The sequence below is a fragment of the Monodon monoceros genome, unplaced genomic scaffold (assembly GCF_005190385.1).
Source record: "Monodon monoceros isolate NGI ecotype Baffin Bay Population unplaced genomic scaffold, NGI_Narwhal_1 Super_Scaffold_20, whole genome shotgun sequence".
Classification (NCBI taxonomy): Eukaryota; Metazoa; Chordata; class Mammalia; order Artiodactyla; family Monodontidae; genus Monodon; species Monodon monoceros.
This window is the reverse complement of record NW_021703777.1, coordinates 115,179,276-115,193,648: the sequence shown is the minus strand read 5'-3', so window position 1 is coordinate 115,193,648 and position 14,373 is coordinate 115,179,276. Positions and strand designations below refer to the sequence as shown.

At 42.5% G+C, this 14,373-nt stretch overlaps 1 protein-coding gene and 1 long non-coding RNA gene across 8 annotated transcripts in view; one reads left to right on the top strand and one right to left on the bottom strand.

Moving 5' to 3' along the window:
- SYNPO2 (synaptopodin 2) overlaps positions 1 to 14,373 on the bottom strand; it is a 169,525-nt gene that overhangs the window by 69,069 nt on the left and 86,083 nt on the right. The window lies entirely within an intron of this gene.
- LOC114902712 overlaps positions 1 to 14,373 on the top strand; it is a 114,532-nt gene that overhangs the window by 22,808 nt on the left and 77,351 nt on the right. For 3 of the 4 annotated variants that reach the window (XR_003795587.1, XR_003795586.1, XR_003795585.1), the window contains 3 exons: positions 1,997 to 2,135; positions 5,683 to 5,724; positions 9,381 to 9,601. This is a non-coding gene — a long non-coding RNA (uncharacterized LOC114902712). The remainder of the gene's footprint in view (positions 1 to 1,996; positions 2,136 to 5,682; positions 5,725 to 9,380; positions 9,602 to 14,373) is intronic. The other variant, XR_003795588.1, reaches the window with a different exon arrangement.

The following is a 14,373-nucleotide window of genomic DNA, read 5'->3' as shown; positions in this document are numbered from 1 at the left end:
ATACTTATAAGATGAATTTGACAGAAATTAGGGACTGATTTATGTCAACAATGAAACACTAGTTGAATATAAAGTTTTCTAGTTTGGAAAATCTTGCTGGATGACAATGCCATCAGCCAAGTCAAGGAAGCAAGTTAGGGAAAATAAGATGATGAATTTGTTTGGGACTTACGAATCTGAGGTGTGTGCAGGACATTGTGCCTAGTGGGTATAATAATGCCTACAGACTACACTATATAATGCTTCTATGTTTTAAACACTCTTCTAAGAGCTCTTTGTACACAAACACATTTAGGGACTTCCCTGGTGGCACAGTGGTTAAGAATCTGCCTGCCAGTGCAGGGGACACAGGTTCGAGCCCTGGCCGGGAAGATCCCACATGCCGTGGAGCAACTAAGCCCGTGCGTCACAACTCCTGAAGCCTGTGTGCCTAGAGCCCGTGCTCCACAACAACAGAAGCCACCACAATGAGAAGCCTGTGCACCTCAACAAAGAGTATCCCCCTCTCTACGCAACAAACTAGAGAAGTCCCGCATGCAGCAATGAAGACCCAACACAGCCAAAAATAAATTAAAAAAAAAACACACATTTAATCTTCAGAACAGCGCTACAAGATGGGTACTACCACTGTCCCCCAAATGAGAAAACTGGGGTACAGAGAGCCACTTGGCCCAGGCCTCATTGTTATCAGATATCAAGTGACGAGCAAAGATTTAAACCCAGGCAGTGTGGCTCCCGGGGCAAAGGTTACAATAACACATTGCACAGCCACTCTCAAAGCAGGGCCTATGGAATCAGACAAGTCTGGGTCCAAATAACTCCTCCTTCACTAATTGTGTGACTTTGAGCAAGTGTATTAATCACTGGTTTTCTCATCTGTAAAATGGGAATGATATGCGTATCCCATGCTGAGAGGAATTACTGACATAATATATATAAAATGTTCATCACAGCAATAGGTATACAACAAATAGTAAATAGTAGCTGCTCTTATTATTACATACATTGGGCTTGGAGCTTAATGTAGAGCTCCAAGTTGGGATATACATTTCCCTTCAGATACCTAACATGGGATCTGGTGTGAGTTCTGTCTGTTGAAAAAAAAAAATGACTTTGATTCATTACAAAGACATGTATTTAAAGAACTGCACAGATGAGAGCTAAAGGCTGGGATCATCCTGCAACAATAAGCTAAGACAATCATGGGCATTTACATCATGAGACAGCACTGCTGAGTGTTCATGGCAATTAGATCCTATGAAGAATTGCATTGGAAGTAAAAATCTTGCTCTTAACCCTCAAGAAACCTAGAAGAACAGACTGAATACATCATGAGAACACCTTTGTTTGTGTGCACTTTTATTAGTTAGTGATAAAAATAATCAATATAAGTTATTTATCATATAGGGATCTATGGTTGTTTGGTTAAAACCCCAGACAATTTAATCATAGGGTTTAGGTTTATCACATCTCCCATCCAGATAATCTCATTTTTGTATGGGCAGGCATTTGGATAAGAAAACAAAAGACAAAATTAACTAAATTAAATAGCCAAAACCATAAACAAAGGACATCTTGCTCGATAATCTCTGGCATTTTTAACTTTAGATTTCCAACACATTCATGTTAATTACATGCCATTTCCTGCCAAGCCTACAGTCATGTGATCTTAGTTAGCACTGTAATTAGCTTTGCCTCTTACAAAACACTGATTTTTTTTCTAGCTGATGAGCTGCTGAGCACAGAACCTCTTGAAGAGTTTTAAAGAAAACTTTAGCAGCCAATTAGCACCCAACTCTCATGATCCCCCAGTTCACATTTTGAATCAACAGTGCTCATATTGATCCAACCAATCCCATGGATTGGCTCAACTCTCCAATCCCTCAACTCTCTACATTCCATTTAGGTGATGGGTCTCCTCTTTCAAACCAGGGCTAAGCCAATAACACAGTTTAATGCTCTGAAGGCCGAGCTCATGTGATTCTTCTCATCTCAGGTTCCGTCCAGAGGCCCGCCTAGGAAACCTCTCCACTACAAGATGTTCAAGTGGGCCACATACCTGGCTTGCCCAACAGGCACAGCAGATGAGTAACAAGTGCGTTTATAGATTTCGTGGTGCTCCAGCTGTCGCTGATGTAAGTGTTTTCTGCTAAAATTGGTATATTTTTGGCCATCTGCTTCATCCCCTGAGCAGTTCAAACATCACCATCAGGGCCCAGTGGTCTGAGGAGGCCATACTTAGATTCTTTGTAGGTATAAAAGAGTTTGTCAGAAGGTTGCCTAATATGGTGACAGTGACTGACCCAGAGGCCTCCTAGAAGAACTAAATGTTCAACAGCAATAAAAGAGAACATTAATTAGCTCAGGGACAATACGTGGGACTGGAGATCAGCCAGTCAGGCTTTAGACCATGTGTCTCCCAACTTGCTGGGTAAGACTAGGTAAAGCATGAACTCACTCCATGCCTCCATCACTATAGTCCAGGAATCAAACTTGCTGATAGAATAGATTTTCAGCCCATCGAATACAAGTGAACATTCATTTGAGGATCCTTTACAATTTAGAAAATTCAGAATAATATTTCAAATGCAAAAACCATATATATATATATATATATATATATATATATATATGGAGGAAAAATGTGGGGAAGAAGAAAAGACCCCCTAGAAGCAGTTAAATAGGTTCTCAACAGACACCTAGAGACACCTGACGAAGCTGCTGGTTGGGTATAGGAGGAAGCCTTTGTCATGGGAGTCTGTTGGCCAAGAGATGTGTCTGCTGAGAGAACTGTGCTTGAAGAGTAAATGGATGGGGGGAGGGAGCTTGCTGGCTTACATACAAGTATTCAGCAAGTGGATGGATCCAAGAGCTGAGTGGTGAGTTGTTCGAAGATGTCAGAAATTCACGCAGAAATGTTAACAAGCTGCACTTGACAATCTGATCAAATGGACTACGTTTTTCCTCTGAATTTTAAACCAAGTGAAATCAAACAGGCCTCATAAAATGAGGTAAATCTGTGTAAAGCAAAAAGTTTCCAGATAAATTTCATCCACTAAAATTATGTTTCTCTACAATGGCCAGCCCTACACACTCTGTTGTGTTTACTATTTCATTTCTACCCTGTAAAGGACTTTTTCCTTTTAAAAAGAACACACACACCCACACCCATACTCCTACCCCGCCCCATCCCCACACACTACACATTTGGCTTCCTGCCTTCAGTCTCTTCCTTCTTTAATTAATTCTGCAAACCAGTGTCAAATGGATTAATAAATATTTCTCTCATGTCGCTTTACTATTCAAGGACTAACGCTGGCTTCCCATTAATTCTCAAATCTACTCTGCTTGGTTTTCGTAGTTATCTTAAGAAAGTAAGCCTAGCTTTGCCTGACCACTTGCCCAGGGTTCAGAGTGGAGGATGCTTTCTCTATGGTCAGAGCCAGAGTAGAGCCTCTAGATAACAACAGAAGATGCCTCAGATCTGAGTAGAAAGAGAAGCTGAAACCATGCAGAGGAGTCAGGATCCAAAAACTGGAGGGCAGTTAAGAAAGCACTGTAAGTGGGAGGGCTTAGAGACAGGCTTGGGAGTTTGGGCAGGGGCTGCTGAGCCAGGCCGGAGTTCCAAACCTAAGAGCTAATAGCAAGTCCAATCTAAACGTCTTCACTTATCATACAAGCAAGACCCCCTCAGTCTGACCCCCATCCCCTGGCACCATCTCCTGCCATGCTTCTCCCTCACCCCACTCCTTCCTCCAGTCTAGAGTGTGGTCACACTGAAGTTCTCCCAATTCTTAGAACACACCAGACTCTTGTGAGACTCTACACCTTCACACACACTACCCACTCTGGAGTGAACTCCCCTGAATTCTTTTTTGTTGAACTTCATTAAATGCTATCTTCTCCCTTTTTTATTCTATTCTTTCCTTGCTCAGCCAAGCCTGTCCTTGCTTCAGCACAAATGTACATGCCATTTCTGCTTAGAATGTTCTTCCCTTCACTCTTTGTATGGCTTGCTCCTTCTCATCCTTTGTTGTTGGCTAATATCAGGACCGACATCCTGCCAGCCCCTTTCCCTGCAAGCACAGATGTTAGAGCTACAGGAGCCTCCCATTTGGCTCTGCCCAAGCACCCTTCAGACTTCTCTGCAAAGGTCAATGACTGAGGAGCCTCAGTGGCAACAGGTATCTGTCTCTTTCTCGCTCTTCATTCTCACTCCTCTCTCTTCTCTTTTTTATTCTCTCTCCCAAAGTCCAGTCACTTCAGTCTTAAGGGTCTCCAAACTTTGACAAAAGGCTCAACTTTGATTAAAACTTCTCTAGAACATCACTCACCTGCTGTAGATGATGAGCAGCAGGTCTTGCAGTTCCCTTCCTTAATTAAAAAAAAAAAAATGAGTAAGGTGGTCACACCAAAAGGAGTCACTGAATTAGGCCAGAACTGGGCTTTGGGAACAGAATTTGAAGCCATGGAACCAGTGATCTTACCTGCCTAATCTTATGCTTATACACAAGGTAGCTGATTTGCAAAGACGTCTTAGCCTGGTCCGGGCTGAGTCCCAGGCTGTGTTAGCCTGGTGCTCTTGCCAGAAGACTCTGAATACATTTGAGAGTCACAATTCCCTATCTCAGCTACCCTGCTCATACTTAGTGTGTCCATTTGTTTGGTTTTGGCCTGTCTCTCCCTCTGGCAAATAAACTCTATGAGGTCCAGGATCACATCTGTTTTGTTCTTCATTGTGCCCCCAGTGTCTGGCACCATACTTGGCACATAATCATGCTCTACAAATATGTGGTAAATAAGTGATTGAACAGGGGACTTACTTATTCTTCAAGATCAAGAAGAACGTTAATTCCTAGGTAGAGTCTCCCCTCCCTTTCTCAGGCAGCTATTGGTTCTTGCCTCTAAGCCTCCACAATATTGTACATTCTACTATCACAGAGCAAGGGATCAAACATTTTCTGAGGGTCTATCATAGGTACTGTGGCAGCTGTTATTATATATGCTTCTCCTTTCATTCTTTCAAGAAGTCTAGGAGATAGTATTGTTTTCCAGATTTACAGATGAAGAAACAGGCTCAAAAAATCCAAGTCACACAATCCATAATAGGTGGCAAAGCCTGTATCCAAAGGTAGGTCTGCTTTCCTCTTTTGCAAAACCCCTTTTCATTAGATCATGCTGCCATACAGTTCTAAGCTTGATATCATAATTTATCTGTTTACAGGTTTGTCCCACCACTGGAAGCAGAGACCATGCTTATACATCTGTATATTCACAGCATTGAGCATGGCACCTGCCATACCATATTTAAGAACAGAATTAAAGAATATATGAACGAATGACTGTGGGTCTGTCTACTGATGGAAAGAGGACTTTGTGGCCTCCAGCTCTCTAGGCTTGCTCTCAGAGACTGCCTGTATTGACCACACACTCTCTGGAGAGCTTGTGCCTGGGTCCCTGCCTAAACACAGGTTGGGCCTCCTCCACCAAGTCTCTGACCCTTAATCCAACCACTTGTTTCTTCTGTCTCTGCCACAAGATTCCTGAATACTGAGTGTATTTGACAGACTTTTGCCTCATGGGGTATTTCTATCTTAGTGATCAGTGTAACACCACAGAGGCATGACTACATGACACACTCCTTTATTACTTGGAACATAACCTATTTTTCTTTATTTGCAGCTGAAGTCACTGCTACCAAGGGGCTGTCAGTCAGTCAATAAGGTGAGCCCATGACTCTGGCAGATTCTTTTGGGAAATCAAAAATAGCATGCGCTCTGTCTTCAGATGCTTTCAGGCTTACTAGGGAGGTATGATCATACATAAAACAATGAGAGAATGAATGGTACAAACCAGTTTAGAGGAATAGGCCAATTTGAGTCACAGTTTGAGGCCCTGGCTGTCGGTCTGAAGCTTGCCAAAGCCTTAGCTATTCCCCATTGCACTCCAAAAAGCTCTGCACATGCTATTCACTCCCCAAGAAGCCGACAATCTCCTCCCCAGGTTGGGCACAGGGTCTCACAGGCATAATCATGACCCAGGGCCTGATGCTTTCAAATGTAATCAGAGTCTTCTGGCAAGAGCACCAGGCTAACACAGCTTGAGACTCAGCCTAGACCAAGCTAAGATGTCTTTCCAAATCAGCTACCTCGTGTGTAAACATAAAATTATGCAAGTAAGATCACTGGTTCCAGGAATTAGAATGCATTTCCAAAGCTTGGTTGTGGCCTAATTCAGTGACTCCATTTGGTGTTTTGGTGTGACCACCTTATTCTTTTTTTTTTTTTTTTCAATCAAGGAAGGGAACTGCAAGACCTGCTGCTCATCATCCACACCAGTTGAGTGACCTTTAATCACTTTTAACCAGTTGAGAGAAATTTTAATCAAAGTTGAGCCTTCTGTCAAACTATGGAAACCTTTAAGACCAAAGTTACTAGACTTTAGGAGGAAGAATTAAAAAGAGAAGAGAAAGGAGAGTAAGAAAGAAGTGCACATTGCCTTTTGAAGCTCCTCAGTCATTGACCTTTGCAGGGAAGTCTGAAGGGTGCTTGGGCAGAGCCAAATGGGAGGCTGCTGTAGCTCTAACATCTGTGCTTGCAGGGAAAGGGGCTGGGAGGTCTGGATCTGGAACTCTTCATTTTACTATACATTGAATTCCTTCCCTCTCCCCAAATGAAAGCTATGGTCATTTATTGTCTACAAGCAGAAGTCCAAATTCTTACACATTTTCTTCAGAATAACTCATAAATAGAGAAACAATCCTTGGAGCTTTCCGAAAAGAAATACTGAATGCACTCTCCAAAACGTCAGTTAGAAATAAAACAGAATCTAAATGTCCCACCTTGCAGAGTCCAAGCAATTCCTAATTTTAGAAAGAGGTGTCACCCAACCTGCTGTATAAGGCTGTGCTAAGAGCCTCGGCTTTTAGGGAAGTTCCCTGCTCTTCCCTAGAACAGGGCTGTTTCATTTCACATTTATATGCCTCTCTATTAACACCTTCCTCGCATCTCCAGGGAAAATAAGCATCCTTCTTGGTCTAAAGGTGCCCTTAAAAACATGACCGTATACAATATGAAAAGCTAAAAACAAAACCAAAACAGAATGAAGACACACAGGCGCACAAGTACATAAATTAACATTAGAGATATTGACAGACAAACAAAATGTATACAGTATTTGCTCTAGCTGTTCAAATAAACAGTATGAAAATAGCTTTTTGCTCATGAAATTGAGTCTGAAAATTGAGGCAGTGTGTGCATAGTAGCAAAAGTGCTCTGTTTTACTTGAGTTTGAACTCAGATTCCCCCATTTAGTAGCTTGTAGGAACCTGGGGAAAATAATGATAATTTTAGCTAATATTTATTGAGAAATTGTTACACATCAGGCACTGAGATAGTAACCTCACGTGTTACATAACTTTTCTGAGTCATTTTTCTTTTATGTAGAGTCATGATGATAATATATCCCTTATATGTTTTTGTGAATATAGAAAAGCATGTAAAACACCTAGAGATGAGTAAATACCTAGCGATGAATGCTAGGTATTCCATTAGAGATGGAATAAGTGACTATAAAAATGACTATTTTAAAAATAAAAATGGAACATAGCAATAGCACTGCTAGTATATTTAAACAGCCATCTAATTCTTTGTCTACTCTTAGATGTATCAGTATTAAGTGAAGAAAAGTGTCTAAAAGCAGAAATTCTGGTACATATTAGATATTTTAATAAGTGAAGAAAGTAAAACTAGAAGTAACTAAAGCAACATTTTCTTTGAATCAAAGGGAAAGTCTAAAGAATGAAAAGCATATTTTAGATTTTTCCTTGATGTTATTTGGGTGGGTTGCTCTGTGTTCTGAGAGAAAATAAATTTTGTTATATTCCTAGAAGAAAATTATTAGACCTTAGTTCTTCATCTGTTCTACCTTTATTAACTTGTTCTGTGAACTTGATCCAGTCAATTAACTTTTACATTTGTCCATCTGGATATCTGTAATTAACTCATTAGAGATTATTTATTTGTAATTTCACCTAAAACAATGATATGGATAATGAGATATCTAAAGAAGACTTTGTCTTGGCATAATTCAGCAAAACTGTGGTGGTTTTATTCAGAGACACATAGATCACATGTGCAATACACATGAATGGGCAACAGCAACCCACTGGAAGTTTTTGGCCCTTTCAGAGATGTTGATAGGGGAAGTTGTTGGAAGCTTTAAGGGGCAATGTCAATAGCACTGAATAACATTCTGTTTCCTGGTTCTTCTGATCCAGCCAGGGCATTTATTTAATGGCTAGATGAGATGGAAAAAGGAAGAGCGTGTACAACCGTCAGCCTGAAATAGAGTGTGGGACGATGTGGAGGTAGAGTTACTGGCCAAAATCCCTCTCAGTAAAGGACTGTGCTCCCTGCCACCCACAGTGGTTCAGCCTAGTTCTAACTCTAGCCCACTTGTGGACTGAAGACAGTGGAAAGGGCCACATATGCCTACTATCACCTCTCAAACCTGGAAAAAGATGAGATTATTGTCGAAATCTGAGGCACCCCTCTCCAGTCAAGAGGTGCCAGTGCCAGCTACTACAGGGAATCAGCTTGACAGCTCTGCTGTCAATGCCCTGAAAGGAGAGACAGAGGGTGAGTCCTGTTCCAGGAGCACAAGGCACAGCCAGGCACATGGAGCAGGCTGGGCAGCAGGGTTGAAGAACTGGCAGAAGCTGAGGAATGTTGAGCAGACAAGCAGGATCAGCTTGAAAATCTCAGGGAAGAAATCACAGGGATTCTCTCCTCTAAAAACCTTCCCCCAAACCCTGCTCTATCCGATTAGAGCAGAGGCTCTCAAACTTGAGTGTATGTGAGGATCACCTTGAGATGCTTGCTATTTGGTTTTTTTTTTTTTAATATTTATCTATTTATTTTGGTTGTGCCGGGTCTTCGTTATGGCACGCGGGATCTTTAGTTGCTATGTGTGGGTTCTTTAGTTGCGGCGTGGGGACTTCTTAGTTGTGGCACGCATGCGGGATCTAGTTTCCCAACCAGGGATCGAACCCAGGCCCGATGCATTGGGAATGTGGAGTCTTACCCACTGGACCACCAGGGAAGTCCCGGGATGCTTGCTTTAATTACAGATTGCCAAGCCCTACCCCCAGAGATTCTGGACCAATCTCAATTGGAGCCCAGAAATCTGCATTTTAGCAAGCACTCCAGGTATTCCTGTAGCAGGTGGTCTAGGACCACAATTGGAGAAGCACTGACCTAAAGGAGACCCATCAAGCTTTGTACTTCTTAATGACAATGCCAAGCACCAGTAATGACATGAAGATGCCATTGGATCTCATATCCAAACAATTCTAATTTTGGATTTCTTGGTGTATCAAGGGCCGATGACATTCAGAAAACATTTTCTGAGAAGCCATCATGTGAAAAGCATTGAACAGCATTAAGAATTGTCACGTGCACAGATAACTTCAAAACCAGGCTGACTTCGTTAGAATCAAGTGCTTAGGCTCGGAAACCTGCAGATGAGGAGTCCTTCTAAATGCTGGGATTTAAGAAAGCACTTTGGGAGCAGCGCCATCTGAGGTGTAGCTGGAAGGAAGGTAGGTCTGCATCTGGTATGAAGAAAAGCACCTCAAGCAGAAGGAAATGTTTAAACAAAGGCAGAGACGATTGATCCAGATTGATGGCATGTGCCTGGCCTGTGGAGTGTGTTAAGAGCGGAGACAGAAGCAGAGTAGAAGTGAAGGCTAGAAGGGTGGGCTGTGACCATACCTCAGAGAGCTTTGAACAATAGGCCAAAGTTTGATTTTTGTCCTAAAGGCAATGTATGCAGGATTTTGAGAAGATGAACTGAAATGGATGTTTCTTTTTTTTAATTTTATGGGTAACACAGTGTTTAACTTAAAGAGTATTCTTTTTTTTATTGAAGTTTAGTTGATTTATAATGTGTTAATTTCTGTTGTACAGCAAAGTGATTCAGTTATACAAATATATACACATTCTTTTTTTTTTTTTTTTTTTTTGCGGTACGCGGGCCTCTCGCTGCTGTGGCCTCTCCCGTTGCGGAGCACAGGCTCCAGACGCGCAGGCTCAGTGGCCATGGCTCACGGGCCTAGCCGCTTCGCGGCATGTGGGATCTTCCCGGACCGGGGCACGAACCCGTGTCCCCTGCATCAGCAGGCGGACTCTCAACTACTGTGCCACCAGGGGAGCCCTATACATTCTTTTTTATATTCTTTTCCATTATGGTTTATCATAGGATATTGAATATAGCTCCCTGTGCTATACAGTAGGATCTTGTTATTCATCCATTAAACAGTATTTTTTTATTTTTTATTTTTTTGCGGTACGTGGGCCCCTTACTGCTGTGGCCTCTCCCATTGCGGAGCACAGGCTCAGCGGCCATGGCTCACAGGCCCAGCTGCTCCGCGGCATGTGGGATCCTCCCAGACTGGGGCACGAACCCGTGTCCCCTGTATCAGCAGGCGGACTCCCAACCACTGCGCCACCAGGGAAGCCCTAAACAGTGTTCTTAGTAGCTAATATATCCATGGAGCACAGAATGTTAAAGAAACAAGATAGTACATAAATGTAAAATATCCCTTCCTTCCACCCTTGTCCCTCAGCCATTTGTTCTGGAAGCCACTAATGCTATCTATTTCTTTTGTATAGAGAGGACTGTTTGGGAAAATAGCTTATGGCCCAATACTGGTTGGATAGTAATGGAGAAGAGAAAGGTTAATGACAGAGACACCAGTTTCGCATTGCAAAAGTCCAGGTGATGAAATGAAGGCTTGAAGTAGAGTACAGTCACTGTAAATATAAAGGAGACTCTAAAAGGATATTTCATCATCCTTTACTCCCAATGTCCAATCAATTTACAAATGGCACAGTAGGAGTCGAAGATGACTGAAATTCTGTCTTGAGACTTGAGGAATGGTAGGGAGGGGAAGTTATTTTGTGACAGGGAGATGAGGAGGCTGTGTGGGAAAGATGAGGTCTATTTTGGAAATTTTTGTTTGAAAAATGACAAATATCCCATTAGAAGGTGAACTATTGATACATAGCTTGGAAGAGAAACATATACTGGGAGGTCAAGGGCAAAGAGGTGGTAGTTAAAGCTGTGGGATTGGATGAGCTCGATAGAGGAAGATTAAGGGGCTACTGAGTACTGAAAAATTCCCACATTTAAGGGGGCTGTAGAAGAAGTGGGGTCAACAGAGACTGAGGAGAAATGGTCAGAGAGTGAGGACATGTGTTATTGAATCTAGGGGGAGAAAGAATTTCAAAGGGGGAAGGGTGGGAGGATTTCTGGTCAATACCAAGCCGTGGTAATAGGGATGTTATGCAGTAAGGAGAAACCGCTGAAAAGAAATCAGTGGACCACCTGGTGATGAGCAGATTACTGATGAGCTTTAAAGGGTAACTGCTGAAGAGTAGTGAGGGCAGAATCATATTAAGGGAGCCAGTGAAGGAACACAAAGGTACGGAGGCCCTGGGGAGACCTTTCTCTCAAGAAATCTACTGTGAATGGAGGGAGAGAGGAAAGGACCTGGAGAAGGGAATAAGGCAGATAAAGGACTTTCTCCGCAAGTGTAGCAGAAAAGGTTGAAGAGAAAAGGGTGGAGTTAGGAAGATATTTGATGGAACAAGATCCTGTAAGAGATTGAAGGGGAAAAATTGAAACGAAGGGAGGAAAACCAAGGAGTTCATGCACGCCATGTCACCTTGGCCCTCTCAACAAAGTAGCTGAGCTTACCTCCATGCTTGAGAGAGACTGAGTTTGCTTTTGGAGGTTTGCTTCCCCACTATCACAATCTCTAAAGAGCTGTGCTGAAAGTAAGTTTGGTCTCTTTGAATAATCTGGGAAATGTGTTCAAGAACTATCATGTTCTTTCTGTAGCCCATAAAGAAAAGCAGAGGCAGGAACGTAGAATTCCTTCCAGATGACTTTCTGGGAGACAGCCACTGGTCTCCGTTATTTAGGTAACTTATGCAGTGATATTTGGAGAGAGAACTTAAACATCACTATCACACTAGGCTGATCAATTGCAATTTGCTTATTAACATCCTGTGAAAACTACCAAAAGGTATGTACAGTTTACTGGGAAGGGGTGGGAGATGAGTGGAGTCAGTGCACCTCCCTGTGATTTGGGTCAATGCAGACTTTTCCCTAGAATTCATTACCGGTGATTCTCCAAGGACAGAGTGCAATGCCTTCTTCCTTCTCCTCCCTTTCCTCCTAAGCCTCCTCCCGTTATCTTCACTTGCCCATCCTGGATTTACTCCCAAAATATGGAAGAAATGCAGAGAGGCAGCATTTCTGCTTAGGTTAAAAGAGGCTATACTAGGGACATGTTAGTTGTGAAGTACTATGTGTCCCCCAAGAGGAGCATAAGGACCTGCAAACATATCTGATTTTTTTCCCAGGTTAATATATTTTACTTTAGCTATTTTTGTTTTTAGCTTTTTTTTTTTTGATAGCACTCCAGTTTTAAATCTCACCTCATGGTTTATATTGTGCCTGCCTCAAGCGATTATGTTATATAAGAAAATTATGTAAGTACATTTAAAGTTAGGCATCTATTCGTTCATCCTTAAATTTGAGATGACTCCCAGGGAGTGTTTTCTCATTGTTCACGGTTTATTTCCTGAATTCCAGTAGCAGTAGTGTGTATGTGAAACCCACACTGCCTATTCCCTCCTTAAGGCTGCATATTAGCTGGTCAAAACACACACTCTTAAGGTTATGCTGCCCTCAAATGGTCTAGGTTGGGAATGACCAACTATTTTTTTCTGGATGGAAACCAGGTTTCCAATCAGACCTGTCTGACTGAAGCGTTAACTCCTGACCAGGAGGAAAACAACAACAACAACAAAAATTATTATGTGCCAAGTCTGAGGAGCATGAGGGAAAAGGAAGATTTTATTTCCCAATATTCCCTCAAAAGGTATAGAGTAAAAAGTACAATAGCAATAGTCACAGGCTTGTTTTTGTTAATTATAGAGTAACTGGCTGCACGTGTGTGGCCACAGGGATGCAGCTGCGGGATATGAGTTGAACTGGCTCCCTTAGGCCTTTGGGGCCAATCTTCAGCTTCTGTAGGGCATCCCCCTCATCAGAACTCATGACATCATGTTCCACTACTAAGGACATACAGTCCTTTGGAAAGAATGCATTCAGGGAAAATATTCATCTCTTCCCCGTGTGGCCAAGACTCAAAAAGGAGGCCAGCAATTATGGTGATTACATTAATCACAAAGATGGCTTGTGGAGGAGGGTACCAATGTGGAGGGCCTATAATGGTAGCTCTGTTGGGACTCTGCTCTAATTGGCCACCACCAAGGCCCGCTAATGCCTATGCTTAGCTTCCCAGCTTGTTGATGGGGAAAGGAGGAGACCACCCTCAAGGGGATGAGCAGACTCAGGGTGTGCTGGGTGTTCTGGGCTGGGCTTATGAGGCAGGTCGGTTATGGAGCTGTTGGCTACTGAGCTAGAGAGCCCATCCTGGAACAGGTGGGCCAACTAAAAATGCAGGCAGTGCTGTCCCTTGTGTTTTGCCACATTGTTTCTGATATTTTGGGTGATTTCAGTTAATCGTGAAAACCCTTCAATAATGAAAGATTTTCGGCTAGGAAAACACTAGTTCTCGTACACTGCTTTTGGGCTGGGCACAGAGATGAATTGGGCTAGTCCAATGAGTAGAAATGAGCCCTTGATTTAGCAGTTTTCTGGTGCTATGGGAAAGCCCGGGAAAGAACACTGTGCTTAGTAACTTGGGATCTAGAATCAGCTCTGCCATACACTGGTTATGTGACCATGAGAGAGTCACTTAACCGAAATTTCTGGGCTCAGTTTCCTCATCTGCAAACTGTGACATTTAGCTCAGATTAGTGGTTTATAGACTGCTCTGTGGGGAGGCTGTGCTTCACAGGCTGCTGCCAGGACACAGAGTCCTTTCTTCCTTCCCTTTTTAAGCATAGCAAGCCCACTTTGATCCATTTTATAAATCTAAATTTGAAAACCAATGGATAAGTGGTCTATACACCTTTCCTTTCCAGCTACATTATACTGTGATTGGGACAGGTACTCTGAATGGTGATGGTGACACTTACTGGTGGAGTTCTTTTTCTTCTTTTTAATCTTAAATGAAATCACATATGGCTCTAAATCCAAACACTTTCATATAAAATGAGTCCCATCTGATTCTGGGATGATGGCTTGTGTGTGTGCTGGAAGAGGGGTGAAGAAGGAAGGAGTGTGAATCACTGCAGTCCCACAGCTCCTGTGGGACACAGGCCAGGGAAGGAACTAGGTAGAACTCACTAAGCAAACACCAGACAGTTTTAGGAGTGTGGGTATGTGCGTAAG